Genomic DNA, 15,319 nt, shown 5'->3' with positions numbered 1-15,319 from the left:
AACGTGAGGGACCAAAGACTCATCCCATTGTTCATCATCCTCCAAAAGAATCCAAATACCTAGAAAACAAAATAACGTAATATCCCAAAAACTGAAACTTTTCAGATGAAACAAAGTTTTGTAGAAAGTGTTACTACATACAGGAATAAGCCACACTATCTTAAGAGATCTACACACAAGGTGCTTAGACAAAGTTCAAGTTTGGCCCAGGAAGAATCAAGGACAAGGAATTACAGTGTGTAGGGGCAAAAGATGGTAACAAAGAAAGAAATTGAGATATTAAAACAGCCAGCTAGTAAGGGAGGAAATGTCCTATTATCTAGAATGTGGATCATCATTGAACTGAATTTAAAAGCCCACGGGAACTGTATAGAACCTGAAGATGGAGACCAAGTTTGATCTTTGCAAGTAGACAGTTGAGCCTGGACAGAAAGATATTGCCTACCTATTTCGGGATTGATCAATCAGTATTCAGAGAGCCTTATTCCTGGAAGTGACTTTTAAAAAGAGTAAAGATATAAGTGGCCAGCATATCCCTATGGATTATAAGTATCTCAACTACTTGAGAAAACTTCATACATGGGCCCAACTGACACTGAATGTAAGGCCAGATACACAGCAGTGCCTTAGTGAGTGTTGAGTAATTAAAGTCTACATAGGTTTTATCTGTTTAGTAACCATTAAATCAAGTCAGTAGTTTTTATCTAAGTAAAACTGAAGTCTTTATTATTTATCTTTCACTAGCTAATCTCTTCCTCTACCTCCAAGACTGAAGGTATTCCATGAGAGTAATTCAAAAAGTTCATGGCAAATGGAATTAAAAGTTAATTTTGCTTTGGTAAAAATTTTTTTAAAAAATTTAGCCATACTCATAAACTGTTTCAGAAGGAAAAATAGTAGTATTCACCTAGAAAAAAATCTCCAAATAAACTGTACCTTTTGAGTAATTAATAAACTTATTTTCTGATGGTTCAGAACTGAATTTTGAGGGATTCTTCCTCTTGAGAAATAAACTTTCAAAGTAAAAAGATTTCTTTTAATTACAACAAATAATATGTCAAGTAAATTTGTGCTTTAAAATTTTCAGAAAAGGGGCTGGTGCTATGGTGTAGCAAGTAAAGCCCCAGCCTGCAGTGTCAGCATCCCATATGGGTGCTGGTTCAAGTTCCGGCTGCTCCACTTCCAATCTAACTCTTTGCCATGACCTGGGAAGGCAGTAGAAGATGGCCCAAGTTCTTGGGCCTCTGCTCTGACCTGGGAGACCTGGAAGAAGCTCCTGGCTCCAGTTCAGCCCAGCTCTGGTCATGGTGGCCACTTGTGGAGTGAACTAGCAGATTGAAGACCTCTCTCTCTCTGTACCTCTCTCCCTCTCTCCCTCTCTCTCTCCCTCCCTCCCTCCCTCTCTCCACCTCTGCCTCTCTGTAGCTCTGCCTTTCAAATAAATAAATAAATCTTTAAAAACAATTCAGAATGGACCAAAGCTCAAGGGCAACCCAAATTGGCAAGAATCATGAGCATTTAGTGAAGAAACAGAGTGGGCCATATGTACCCAACCTTGGGTGGTGATGCCATGAGATCCAATAATTTAGGGGAGAAATAATTCTAGAACAAAGCATTTTTATACTCAAACTCAGCTTCTCTTACTTTGTGTGTATTCCCATCCTCAATATTACACATTATAGAAGAATATTTCCTTAAGTTTCAGTTCATTACATAGCATTGTTCATTATCTTTCTAACTTCAAGTCTAAGATGGATGTAGCATTCAACTTTCCAACAGCAAACCGTTTGGGCGCTGGATGAAAATGGACTACATCATATCATCACATGGATATCTTGTAACAAGAACAGATGTTCTCAGAACAAATAAACCTGCCTTGGTTTTTTTTAATGTTTTTGTTCTCCTTATTCTATATGCAAAATGCTTCAATAAAAAGAAAAAAAATAAGAAAGATGTGGAGAATATTGGCTAACAAGCCAGAGCTGCTCCAAGTCCCAGGCTATTTGAAGCAACTCCTATATTGTGGCATCTATGCTTTAGGCAATTTCTGTTCATCACTGTAATTTGTGATAAGGAACAAGAGGAAGGGTGAGGAACACAGTCAAGTTGGGGACATTGCTATATCAGTACAGATTAACTACAGAGGCACAAGGCAAAGAGAGCCATGCCTCCAGATAAATGGGCTTTGAAAAATGCTCATGTCTACAGATACCACTGCTCCATGGATCCTTGGAGTGTCCAAACGGTCAGATTCAAACACACATATCTAATCATCCATTTGACTCTTAAAACTTTAGGATGTGATAGCCTATGATTGAAATGTGAAAAAATGTGACACTCCTCATGCCCTGCCACACAGTAACATCTCATATCTCCAACACCAATACTTGTCATTATGCTAAGGGGGGAGGGAGACTCATATTCTACTCTTAAGAAGATGGGGACGATTATTCAATACACTTTTCCAAGTGGTAAATATATAAGTCTATGCAAGCTTTGCAAAACTCTCAGCCTCTGGAGGCAGAGTCCATGGCATTTATCCTCAATCAGGCCCAAAGGTCAACTCATTCTACTGGAAGACAAGTGATGCTTAAACTCAGCTGGAAATTTAGGCAAACAGAGAAGGGGAAAAATCTAATCTATCCTGGGCATAAAATTGGACTGATAAGTGATGCAAGACACAGACAAAAGCTGAAGGCTGAAACCACAGACTGCTAGTGTTTGAAGCAGGAGAAGCTGATCTAGGGAAGACTTCCTTTGATGGACTCCCACAAAAAGCCGATGAAGCTCCATTAGTGAACAATAAGCATGAAGAGTTCTTCACTGTGGGGAAAGGATGATCCCTATTGGGAGGAGGAGAAAGGAATTCTTTAAAAGAATTTTCAGTGGAACTGGTAGAAATTAACAACAACAACAACAAAAAAACCCAAAGCCATCAATTTTCTTATGTTCTCTCTCTCTCTTTTTTTTTTTTTTTTTTTAACAACTAGGAAAATCATGATCTTCAATTGGGTACATATTGGATTATGTGTTTGATGCATCTTTTCTTTTATGTTTAGGTAATAGATACAGATCACAAGAAAAATGGAGCTTTGGTTCTTTTTAGGCTACTTAGATCACCACTGACTGAATCTAAACAGAGAAAATGAATTAATTATATGTCACCCCTTAGTTGAGTTTCCCAGGTAGTAACTGCCATGCCTGAAACAAAGAAGCAAAATCCCAGATGAAGATTTCTGAGATGCAGAAGTTTATAGCAGTGGAAAATTGAATTGCTAGTTGTTATAGAACAGAGAACCTTTAACGAATTCTTAGGCTAACACCACTCAAATCCCTACTTGACCTTCCCTCGCTGCAGATGCAAAAGGGGACTTCAAAAAGACTGTGGGAAATTAGAATTAGAGGATAACTTTATTTTGGTGCAATTTTTTGAAATCCATGCATAGCATTTTGTTTAATAATAAGATTTTCCATGAACTTTTTGAAGAACCCTATGTAAGGCTTGGTCTTAGAGAAGATGGGTCTGAGTCTATGATGAGTAGGCACAGAGAACAAAGCATCAAGAGTGAAATGCAAAGATAGACTGTTTTCTTGACTTATTCTACAGTAGCCCTATGCAAGTCCTATTTGTTTAAGAATCCAGATCTAAACAAAACAAAACAAAACATGAAAAGAAAAGTTATCTTTAGAGAAAAAATATTGTTGGTTACTTGGAGGAAGATGACACTCAAATATTAGCAGATGTTTCCCTCTTTTGGCAGACAAGAAATAGGAGAAATGGTAAAAATCCCTATTTGAGGACTTCTAAAGGCACACATCTGCACAAGGTGGATTTTTCACTTCAATTGATTTTATATACATATTGCATTTTTCTAAAAATCAGGCTGTTCTGATTATGTATTATGAATTTTCTATTCCCTACAGGAGCAATATAACCAACAAAATTGTAGTTTATCCCCAGCATCCATGTGTTTGTCAGTGTATTTCTATGACCCAATCAATCCCACTGAACAAGGTGGTTTTGCTCATATTCAGGAAGCAGAAACTCCTTCCATAAGCCATAAAGTACTATTTCCAAAAGCAGGTGGGGGGACATTTGGGAAATGTCTTTTTGGGGTGTGGTAGGTGAGGGGAAGGGCAATACCTTTCTACAATCACTTTGCTTTACCTGAGCATCTTATGACTTGTGCACTAAGGGAAAAGGCACTGTAACTTACTTTCCCTTGGAAATAAGCTTCACATGAATCAAAATTTCCACAATTCACTAGAAAATTATGAAATTTACCCCTTTAGAAGGGTATACTGAAAGATGCATGTAATTATACACCTAAATGATAGGGTCAATAAATACTCAACATGATTTTGTTATATGAAAAAAGCACCAAAAATATTTTAAAAAGAAAACTTACCTTCATTTCCTGCAGCACCATAAGTTGGACGACTTAAGCTATAGCAAGCATTTCACTGATCTCACACATAACACCATATACTTTACCAATCACTCTCTCCAGAAAGAACAGATTCGGCAAGAAAAAGCAGGGATGTAGAAGAAAAAGAGTGGACTCGAGGGTACAGAAGACAGGGAAACAGGTGAGAACTACTTTATTTTCTGTCCACAAAATAACTTATATTACTATTTTCATTTTTTTCTTGGAGTTCTTAACACAAGAGGGACTGGGGAGACATTTGGCTTTTATACACTTGTAAAATTATTTTATAGTCATATTTGTAAATCATTCATTTTGATTGGAAAAGCAATTTTAAATCATATTTATTTTTAGGGCCTGATCGACAAAACACCCTACACTGATCATTGGATTTTCACGGGCCCTCCAGCCCCAGAAAGATCTGAGGTACTTCTTACAACAAGTATAAAATAATAGGGAACTTTTTGGAACTTTTCTACTAAGCATTCTCCCAGTGAGGTACACAAGAAAAACAAATGACCCAGTTATCCAGTCTGAGCCCCTTGCACAATACTGGGAATCCTGTTTTTCAGCGAAAGCCCACTAAAATCCTCCACCAATATTTATCAGGCCTGAAGAAGCAGACATATCCTTGAGACCACCACTCATAACATAGTCAATTACAGAGAACTCTTGCCATTATCAATGGCAAGTTCTTGGAAAAGACCCTAGAAGCACAGACAATTAAAGCCAAAATTGACAAATGGGATTACATCAAGCTGAGAAGCTTCTGCACTGCAAGAGAAACACTCAACAAAGTGCAGAGGCAACTGACAGAATGGGAGAAATTATTTGCAAACTATGCAACTGATAAAGGATTAATAACCAGAATCTATAAAGAGCTCAAAAAACTCAATAACAACAAAACAAACAACCCAGTTAAGAAATGGGCGAAAGGGACCGGCACTGTGGCAAAGTGGGTAAAGCCACCACCTGCAGTGTCGGCATCCCATATAGTCGCCAGTTCAAGTCCTGGCTGCTCCACTTTCAATCCAGCTCTTTTCTATAGCCTGGGAAAGCAGTAGAAGATGGTCCAAGTCCTTGGGCCCCTGCACCCTTGTGGGAGACCTGAAAGAAGCTTCTGGCTCCTGGCTTTGGATCGGTGCAGCTCCAGCCATTGTGACCAATTGAGGAGTGAACCAGCGGATGAAAGACCTCTCTCTCTCTCTCTCTCTCTCTCTTTCTCTGCCTCTCCTTATCTCTGTGTTTAACTCTGACTTTCAAATAAATAAATAAATAAATCTTTTTAAAAAAGAGAAATGGGCAAAGGACTTGAATAGGCATTTTTCAAAAGAGGAAATCCAAATGGCCAACAGACACATGAAAGAATGCTCAGGATACTAGCTATCAGGGAAATGAAAATCAAAACCACCATGACGTTTCACCTCACCCTAGTTAGAATGGTTTTTACACAGAAATCAATAAACAGTAAATCCTGGCAAGGATGTGGGGAAAAAGGTACCCTAATCCATGGTTGGTGGGAATGTAAGCTGGTACAGCCACTGTGGAAGACAATATGGAGACACCTCAGAAATCTAATATAGATCTACCATATGACCCAGCAATCCCACTCCTGGGAATTTACCCAAGGGAAATGAAATCAGCATATGAAAGATTTATCTGTACCCCTGTGTATATTACAGCTTCATTCACAATAGCTAAGATATGGAATTATTACACATGTCCATCAACCGAAGACTGGATAAAGAAATTATGGGATATGTACACCATAGAATACTACATAGTGGTAAAAAAAAATGAAATCCTATCATTGGAAACAAAATGGACACAAATGGAAAACATCATACTTAGTAATATAAGCCAGTCTCAAAAGGACAAATATCATATGTTCTCCCTGACCTGTGGTGACTAATAGAGCACTTTAAAGGTAATCTGTAGAAGTCAAATTGACACTTTGATATGTGATGACTTTGAACAACCCTTGTCTTGACTGTTGAGAAACTTTTTTTTTCATACTATTTGTTGAATTCTTTACTTAGTATGGAGTTAATCTTATGTGTATACAGTTAGTTAATAATAGATCTTAGTAAAAATAAGAATGGGAATAGCAGAGAGAGGAAGAAGAAGGAAGAATCACCATGTTCTTAAATTTGTATTTATGAAATACATCAAGTTTGTATACCTTAAATAAAAGGTTTCTGGGGGTGGGGGGAGACAGACACAATTGATCCTATTAGGGTAGATTCCTTATTACATCTTTCCTACCTAGAATCAGTCATACTTGATACCAGCTTCTGGAATTTGTTAGTACTGAGAAATACGAGTCAAAGTTCACTGTTTGCCTGATTTTCTTAAGGCAAGTATTGTGCACCTTTGGATACCCCTTTTTATTAATGATGCAGGACTGCTATCCCTCCCCTCCCCTCCCATCCATCCTTCCTTCCTTCCTTCCTTCCTCCCTCCCTCCCTCCCTCCCTTCCTCTTCTCCCTCCCTCCTTCCTCTTCTCTCTTCCTTCCTTTCTTTCTTCCTACAGGTTTTATGTGTTCTAGCCCAGGTCTTAGAATAATAGAAGCAAGGGGTATCCCTAACACTACAAAAGAAACAACGCAGCCCATCCACCAGGATCTCTGAAGTGTGATGACAGTGTAAATGAGCTCATCCATCTTAGCTAGGAACTGGAGCATCACCATGTTGAAATGGAATGAATCTGGCGTAGATACCTCTCCAAAGGAACAAATGATTCTGTAAAAGATAACAATCTTCCACCCAGTTTGTTGCCAAACCTCTCCTTAAGCCATAAACATTCAGCACTGCTCAGCAGTGGTAAACTGAAGACAGTCTTGGGATTTCTTGGGATAATCTCTCTCCATGAAGCCACTTGTCAAGGATGAAAGCAATTTGCTCAGGAACATGCAAGAAGATCCCTTTGTGGATACTAATTCTAGTCTTGCTTTTAAACATGGTTGTAAAATAGACTACATTCTTCCCTCTTTGGGCAAGCCATGATTAATATAAATGATTAGTACAAATCTTGTGGTGATTAACGATGTTATTGTGCTTTAGGTTCTCTGACTATGCAATCTTAGAGTTTAGCACCAAAGACAAAGATTTTGTAGTGAAAGATAACTGAGCTGCAGAGAATTCAACCAGGACATGTCCTAAAGGAAGTTTCCTTTCCACCATCTATTAACTTTCATTGAGAGAGAACTCTTTTGCTCAAAAACATAATAAAAATACAGATACAGTTAATCAAAAAACTACTAAATTAATCTTAATAATTTGCTTTAAGTTAGAATCAAGAAAGGCAAAATAAAGTTTACATCAGTGTCCCTTCATTTCTTTCACAATTTTCTTTTTAAAATTTTTTATTTGTTTTTATTGTATTTAAAAGGCAGAGAGAGATCTTCCATCTGCTGGTTCACTCTCCAAATGGCTGCAACAGCCAGGGATGGGACAGGCTGAAGCCAGGAGCCTGGAATCCAGTCCAGGTCTCCCATGTAGGTGGCAGGGACCCAAATACTTGAGCCAGTATCTGCTGCCTCTCAGGTTGTGCATTAGTAGGAAGCTAGATCTGGAAGTGGAGGAAACATGACTCAAATTTATGACTCTGGGTGGGGTGTTGGCATCCTAAACAGTAATTCTGATCACTATACCAAATGCCTGCCCCTGCTTTTGTAATACTCTGTCTCCATCTTTCCCTTCTCAGCGTTCCCTCACTCTGCCAGCTGGGAGCATTTCTCTCTCCAGGAATTTACTATATTTCTATTTTGCAAATGATCACTCTATCCCCTGTATAGCAGCTCTTTCTTTTGCACCCACTTCTAAGCCCCTTGAGAAAGAGATGCTACCTTTGTAATCCCCAACAACTAAGCCTAGAGTAAATTTACTGAGGGTAGAAAATGAAAAAGAGCTGAGAGCTGCATACTACATTTTGGCAAAAGAGTGGATTAGACAAATTTAAAGCTGAAAGACATCAGGCAGCAGACATAAATAAAGTCAAGTCACTATGTTTCCTTTAAATCAATTTTTCCTGGTCAGAAGAAAATCCCCCACCAGATAGGGGGATGAAAGGAATATGGATTAAGAGATATCAGTTGCTTTGCATAAAGGGAATCTTCAAGAAGTTCCCAAGAAACATGTTTTTTTTTTTTTTTTAAAAAAAAAAAAGCTATACATGTCTTTCAAAAATCTTTGCACCGGAATAATATTTTACTTCTGTTTATTTCCATGAACTTTTCAAGTACCCTTGCACAGGGTGTTATTTAGTTTTGCGATATGAAGCTGATGTTATACCTCAGGTTTACAAATCAAGAGGCAGGGCAAGCTCTACAGTCTGTCAAGGTCACACAGTCACAAGACTTAAACCCCACTCTTCAAAATCTTTCCACTGTGCCATCTGTCTTACAGCTTTTCCATGTTCAAGTCCCTGGGTTTTTTATTCTAGGTATTCAGGGAGGAAAAAAAGGCATGGAGGAAGTAGGAAAATGATGATAAATGTTATATGGAAAATCTAATTTAATGGGGCAGCAAGGGAGTGAAGAACAAGACCTGGTTTGGTTTTAATGTATTTCTAAGCTAGGGAATACCAGAATGTAGAACCCATTAATAAAAGCAAAAGATGTTAAATGTGTTTATTATAAATGAACCAGAAACTAGCCGGCGCCGTGGCTCAATAGGCTAATCCTCCACCTTGCGGCGCCGGCACACCGGGTTCTAGTCCCGGTTGGGGCGCCGGATTCTGTCCCGGTTGCCCCTCTTCCAGGCCAGCTCTCTGCTATGGCCAGGGAGTGCAGTGGAGGATGGCCCAGGTGCTTGGGCCCTGCACCCCATGGGAGACCAGGAAAAGCACCTGGCTCCTGGCTCCTGCCAGGATCAGCGCGGTGCGCCGGCTGCAGCGGCGGCCATTGGAGGGTGAACCAACGGCAAAAGGAAGACCTTTCTCTCTCTGTCTCTCTCTCTCACTGTCCACTCTGCCTGTCAAAAAAAAAAATAAATAAATGAACCAGAAACTTATAAAATACCATAGGGGCAGACATTTGACCTAGCAATTAAGACACTGGTTGGAATACCCACACCTCATGTGGAATAATGGGGTTCAAGTCTGACTCTGCTTCCAATTCCAGCTTCCTGCTAATTCTCACCCTGAGAGGCAACAGCTGATGACTCAAGACACTCAAGTCCCTCCCACCTACATGGGAGAACTATATTGAGCTCCTGGCTCCCAGCTTCCAGTTGATGTAGCCACGCCCATTGTGGGCATTTGGGGATGAATCAGAAGATAGAAAATCAATCAATCAATCAATATCTCTCTCTCTCTCTCTCTCTCTCAAATACACAAATAAAAGTTTAAATATTTATATATCATATTTGCAAACATTTTCCACACACTTTTGGTGCCAAACATCACATCCCCTCAGCTGACCTCAGATTTTAGCCACAGCTGCAGGTTACAGTCAGTGACACAGTCTGGTGGACCCTACCTCAAGCAGGCCTGCCTGTAGGCCTTCGCTGAGGTCAGATTGCCTTCCCTGCCTGCATGGAAGAGCAATCAAGAAGCTGTGGTGGGAACCATAATACCCTAGAGAAGTGGAAAAGGCTGCCTTGGAAGTGGAGGGGACGGAGCTGGCTGACAAAGTTCCTGTAGTTATGTACCCAGGAAGGCATCTGCGGAAACACCTCCTTCTCCCTCAACTGCAGTGCTTACAGCTGGAACCTGGATGGTGAACACTCACAGCAGTGTCTCCTGCTGTGCTGTACACTGGCCCTTGCTTCTTCATCCCCATTTCTGGGGAATACTTCCAAATCAAACACTTGACCTAAGTCTGTGTCTCAGGCTCTGCTTTCAAGGGAACTGAAACCAAGACAATACTTACTCAGTAATAGGTCATTTCCCACAGTAATTCACACATTAAAACATTTCCCACAGTAATTCACACATTAAAACAACCACATGAAGCATGTACTATCAGTCGACCAGAAGGAGATTAAGAGAGATTAAGTCACTTTGCCTAATGTGATAAAACTATTAAATTGTGAAATTAAGAATCCAAACTTCCTGAGTCCATGTACAAATTTCTTCCCATTAACTTATCGCTGTTTGAAGTTCATAAAGTTCATAGCAGACTGGGGTCAGCTGTCTTCTATGTGTGCAGAGCACAGTGAGGGGCTATGCTTGTTAATTACCAAAAACAGACCATGTTCCTGAGGTCAGGAGGAAATGTCAGAGGGCTGGCTCACCACTGCGAACCATGGAGGACTTCGGAGAACGTGACATCACTGTCATTCTTAAATAGCTTAGATTGATTCAAGACAACAGCTAAGAAATATGGTTTCAATACCCAAAGCCCCTTCAGGCACTGTATGTTTCTAAATAATTACCACCCTTCAGATAGAGAGCTTTGTATTACATTTAGAGATACTGTCACCGGATTTTAAGAGTACCCCAAGATAAAATGTTCTGTAAAGATGGTATTTCCAGATCAATCCCCATGTTTGTAACATCTCCTTCCCACAGCAGAAAGTACTAAGTCTAAGGTAAGAACCACAACAAAAATGAATGGGATTTTTTAGCCAGTCTCCCTGAGATGATAATTTAAGGCCTATGGGCTTATGAGCTTCAAGATATTAGCTGATCACCCACTGTGGACACAGGCAGTTGCCACATTCAATGGTCTTATCACCTGGATAGTTTCTTATCCTCTTAACATTTGCTGTATGCAATTGGGGGATTCAAGAGGCTGGATTAGTAGAACTATTTCTCTATTCTGGTCTAGGTTCACTAGCATGATGATCTTTTGCCTTCCTAAAATAGTATGTGTAGGTTTGAAAACATGAGAAATAAGAGCTATCCATCTTATTAGAAGTCTCTTAAAAATGTCCGCCAAAATAAAACTTGCAAGGCAAACAGAGAAGAAAAATTAAAACCAGAGAATCAACAAAATTAAATCAAAGGTATTTTAATTTAAATGTATTTGTCACCCTTTAAGGCTTAAATGCAGCTGGCTCCAAAACAGCAGGTGTAGCCCAGGGTACAGCATCCAAACCAGATAGCTTGGTAAATGCAACTAATGTCCATTTGCTGTTTTCATATATTTGGGCGATAGTTTAGGCACAACATGGATATAAACTTCATATTGACACCTGCTTTATTCATGTACCCTGAATTCCTGATTAAGCCAGAGCATCAAGCAGAAATAACCATTCCTATTAAGAATGGTGAAATCACTGCACCACTTCTGGGCTGCATAAATGAAGATGAGTTTAGTTCTAAAATTTAGGGCTACTGTTCAGGCACTGTGGAAAGTTCAGGGGGTACACAGGTGAAAAATCCACTACCACTGTTCTCAAGAAGCTTGTAGTCGACTGGAGGAGCTGAATAAATGAAAAGCAATTGGGTGAGAGGCGTGAGTCCAAAGGCATTCGTTAGATACCCTATTAGCAGAGCACTTAGTCCAGCCAGAAATCTGAACCATCAATTGCTTTTTCCTCTTTTCATTTTTCATGTAAGACTATAAATATCACCTAAGCCTCAGACTAAGCCCTACACTTATATATTCTTCAGTAGTTTTGTCTTTAGCATGAACATTGGTTCTCCAATAAAGTTGAAGAATGAATAAATAAGTGCTTTTCTTCTCATACTTGCAATAGATCTTATTAATAATAAATAATACATATACAGTGCTTACTGTGCCCTGGTCAACAGGTACCATTCTGAGTATTCTATGTATTTTAACTTATTTAATACTCACATCAATCCCATAGGGCTGTTGTGTTCTACTTTATTAGTTTTTGACAATATTTGCTTTCCCTTCCTAACAGGTTCATCCTTTCTGAAAGGATTATATTTTGTGTCTCATTATGCATCTTGTTCACAGCTAAAGAAATGTAAACAGAAGTGGCTTGGGCCATTTGGAAGGTTTAAGTGCCATCATATGACTTGGCCAGTTCTCTCTGCTGTTTGTCGCCAATCCAGGATGTGACCGATAGGGTTTGTATCTTCTTGCAGAGTCCACAAAAGAAAAAGCAATGAGGCAGTGCTACAGCACAGCCACAGTAGATACTAATGTGTGTGAGGAAGGGAAGTACAGCACAGCCACAGTGGATACTAATGCGTGTGAGGAAGGGAAGTAAAGTTCTGAATGTGGAGTCACTAAGATGCAGGGAGGCATTTGTCACTGCAGCACTGCTCAACTGAGCTGACCGATACACAGATTCCATTCACATCAGTATTTCACACTAAAGGAAACCAGGGCAAAAACAAGCCAAGCACCCATGGTACACAAATAATCATTTCAGGGTATCAACCTGAACGGCCTAATTTGCCCTGGACTACTATACCAGGCACCCCCGTTACCTGAGAGACACCCCCAAGGAGGGCTAAGAGATGCAAAGATTGAATCCCATAGTGAAATATTTGCACGTTAGTTATAGGCTAAATAATATAAAACTATTAAATCAATTTATACACGGATGTAACTTTAATTTCTGGGTGGATCTAAGACCAAGAAAGATAGAAAATAAAAATAAAGCAAAATGAAATGGGAAGAGAAAGAAACATATAGAGAAAATGACAGGGCAGAAAACAGATTAGGAGAAATCTCAGTATTTGTCAAATTGCTTAGAGGTAAATCTTCCTTCCTGAAAAACAAAAGTTTTTATCTTTAAAATGATGCCAGAACATAGCAGTGTTTAGAAACATGTATTTTAGAAACAATCTGTTTATTTTTTGAATTTAGCAAACCCTCTAGTTATGCACTGTATAGAAAGGCAAACAGCATACTTGATAGCATCATGGGGTGGAATGATCTATATGCATGCCACAATCCTGTCATTATAACTTTCAGATTTTCAGAACTGTTGAGGAGTAATACAGACCAGTGGTTCTCATACTCTATAAATGTTTTAAGAAGCATGTGTGTGGAACATTAATAATTCAGATTCCAGGGCTATAGTCTCAATGTTTCTGTTTCAGAGGTCTGGGATGAGTTCTGAAAAGAGGAGTTTTTAATACAATCCCCGCTATTCCTGATATAGGCTGTTTTCATTTCCCAGAGCTGCCATAAGAAACCATCACAAGGGTGATGGCTGACAAGAGAAGCTCATTCTCTCCCAGTTCTGGAGGCCAGAAGGTGGCAGTAGGGCACGAAGTCTCTTCTTTGCCTCCTTCTAGCGCCTGTTGGCCACCAGCAATCCTTGGTGTTCCCTGGCTTGCAGATGCACCAGTCCAACCCCGCCACCATCTTCACATGGCCTTCATCTCTGTGTGCCCTCTGAATGATTGGATTTTGGACCAATGATTGGATTTAGGGTCATCAAACCCAGGGTAGCCTCATCTTAACTAGTTACATTTCATTCGTTTCCATAAAGGCTATGTTCTCAGATTCCGGGTGGACATGAATGTTTACGGGATGCTATTTCACCCACTACACAGGTGATTATCAGATCACATGTTTACTAAAGTGCAGAGCGATCCTTCCTTTAATTCACATGAATTTTCAATGGAAAGAATTTCACATGACCATGTAAGTAGAGCCCAGACCTGACTCCCAGGCCAGTGCTTTTTAAACAATAAATTGTTCCCTGTGCTTCTACAAGGGTTCTTGCATTTTTGCAACTAGGAACAAAAATATCACTTCTAGATACTCTTGGTTTACAGCCCAGAAAAAATTAAGTCAACAGTTTACCAGACTCCATTCCATTAGAAAATATTCAGTTTTTCCAAATATGATACTTCTGGAATTCTAGAGATTCACCAATCCCTATTACCCTACCTTTAGCTTCACTTCCACCCAACACAACCTGTACTTTACAGGAAAACTCTAGAATTCTCTCATCACCTGACTCTCTTATCAGCACTTCTCAGTCCAATTCATGCTGTTGCAAACTGACTCTTTGGCCATCCCTCCGGACAACTAGAAGGCACCTTGAAACATGGCACTGGCTGGTGGCGCCACTGCTCACTAGGCTAATCCTCTGCGGCACCAGCACACCAGGTTCTAGTCCCGGTCAGGCGCTGGATTCTGTCCCAGTTGCCCCTCTTGCAGTCAAGCTCTCTGCTCTGGCCCAGGAGTGCAGTGGAGGATGGCCCAAGTCCTTGGGCCCTGCACCCCATGGGAGACCAGGAGAAGCACCTGGCTCCTGGCTTCAGATCAGCATGGTGTGCCGGCCGCAGCGTGCTGGCCACAGCAGCCATTGTGGGGTGAACCAACGACAAAGGAAGACCTTTCTCTCTGTCTCTCTCACTGTCCACTCTGCCTGTCAAAAAATAAATAAATAAATAAAAGAAAGAAACAAGTCACTAAGGGGCTGGCGCTGTGGCATAGCAGGTAAAGCCGCCGCATGCAGTGCTGGCAGTCCCGGCTGCTCCACTTTCAATCTAGCTCTCTTCTATGACCTGAGAAAGCAGTGGAAGATGGCTCAAATCCTTGGGTTCCTGTACCTGTGTGGGAGACCTGGAGGAAGCTCCTGGTTCCTGCCTTCGGATCAGTGCAGCTCCAGCTATTGTGGCCATCTGGGGAGTGAACCAGCAGGTGGAAGACCCCTCTCTCTTTCTCTCTCTTTCTTTCTTTGCCTCTACCTCTGCCTCTCTGTAACTCTGCCTTCAAATAAATAAATAAATCTTTAAAAAGAAAAGAAAAGAAATATGGCACTAAAATTTCCTTCTTTGGCTCTATGCCCCTAAAGATGTTTGCTGAATTAATCAATGAAATGTCTGCCTTATACCCACACAATTAATGCGAAATTGTCTTTCCACTGTCGAAGAAAGGACTCTCACTCTGCCCAGGACTAAATGCTTCTCTGACTTACTACTTAGCCTTTTTTTCTCCATTCTTTGGAATCTTATTTTAATGGACACCCCAGTTCCCCTACCATCAAACCTTCCTGTTGGTTT

General features: G+C 40.2%; 1 protein-coding gene across 47 annotated transcripts in view; it reads right to left on the bottom strand.

Annotated features, from left to right (window-relative positions):
- NRXN3 (neurexin 3) overlaps positions 1-15,319 on the bottom strand; it is a 1,789,124-nt gene that overhangs the window by 935,435 nt on the left and 838,370 nt on the right. The window lies entirely within an intron of this gene.

Source organism: Oryctolagus cuniculus, chromosome 20, assembly GCF_964237555.1.
Source record: "Oryctolagus cuniculus chromosome 20, mOryCun1.1, whole genome shotgun sequence".
Classification (NCBI taxonomy): domain Eukaryota; kingdom Metazoa; phylum Chordata; class Mammalia; order Lagomorpha; family Leporidae; genus Oryctolagus; species Oryctolagus cuniculus.
This window is presented reverse-complemented; position numbering and strand designations above follow the sequence as displayed.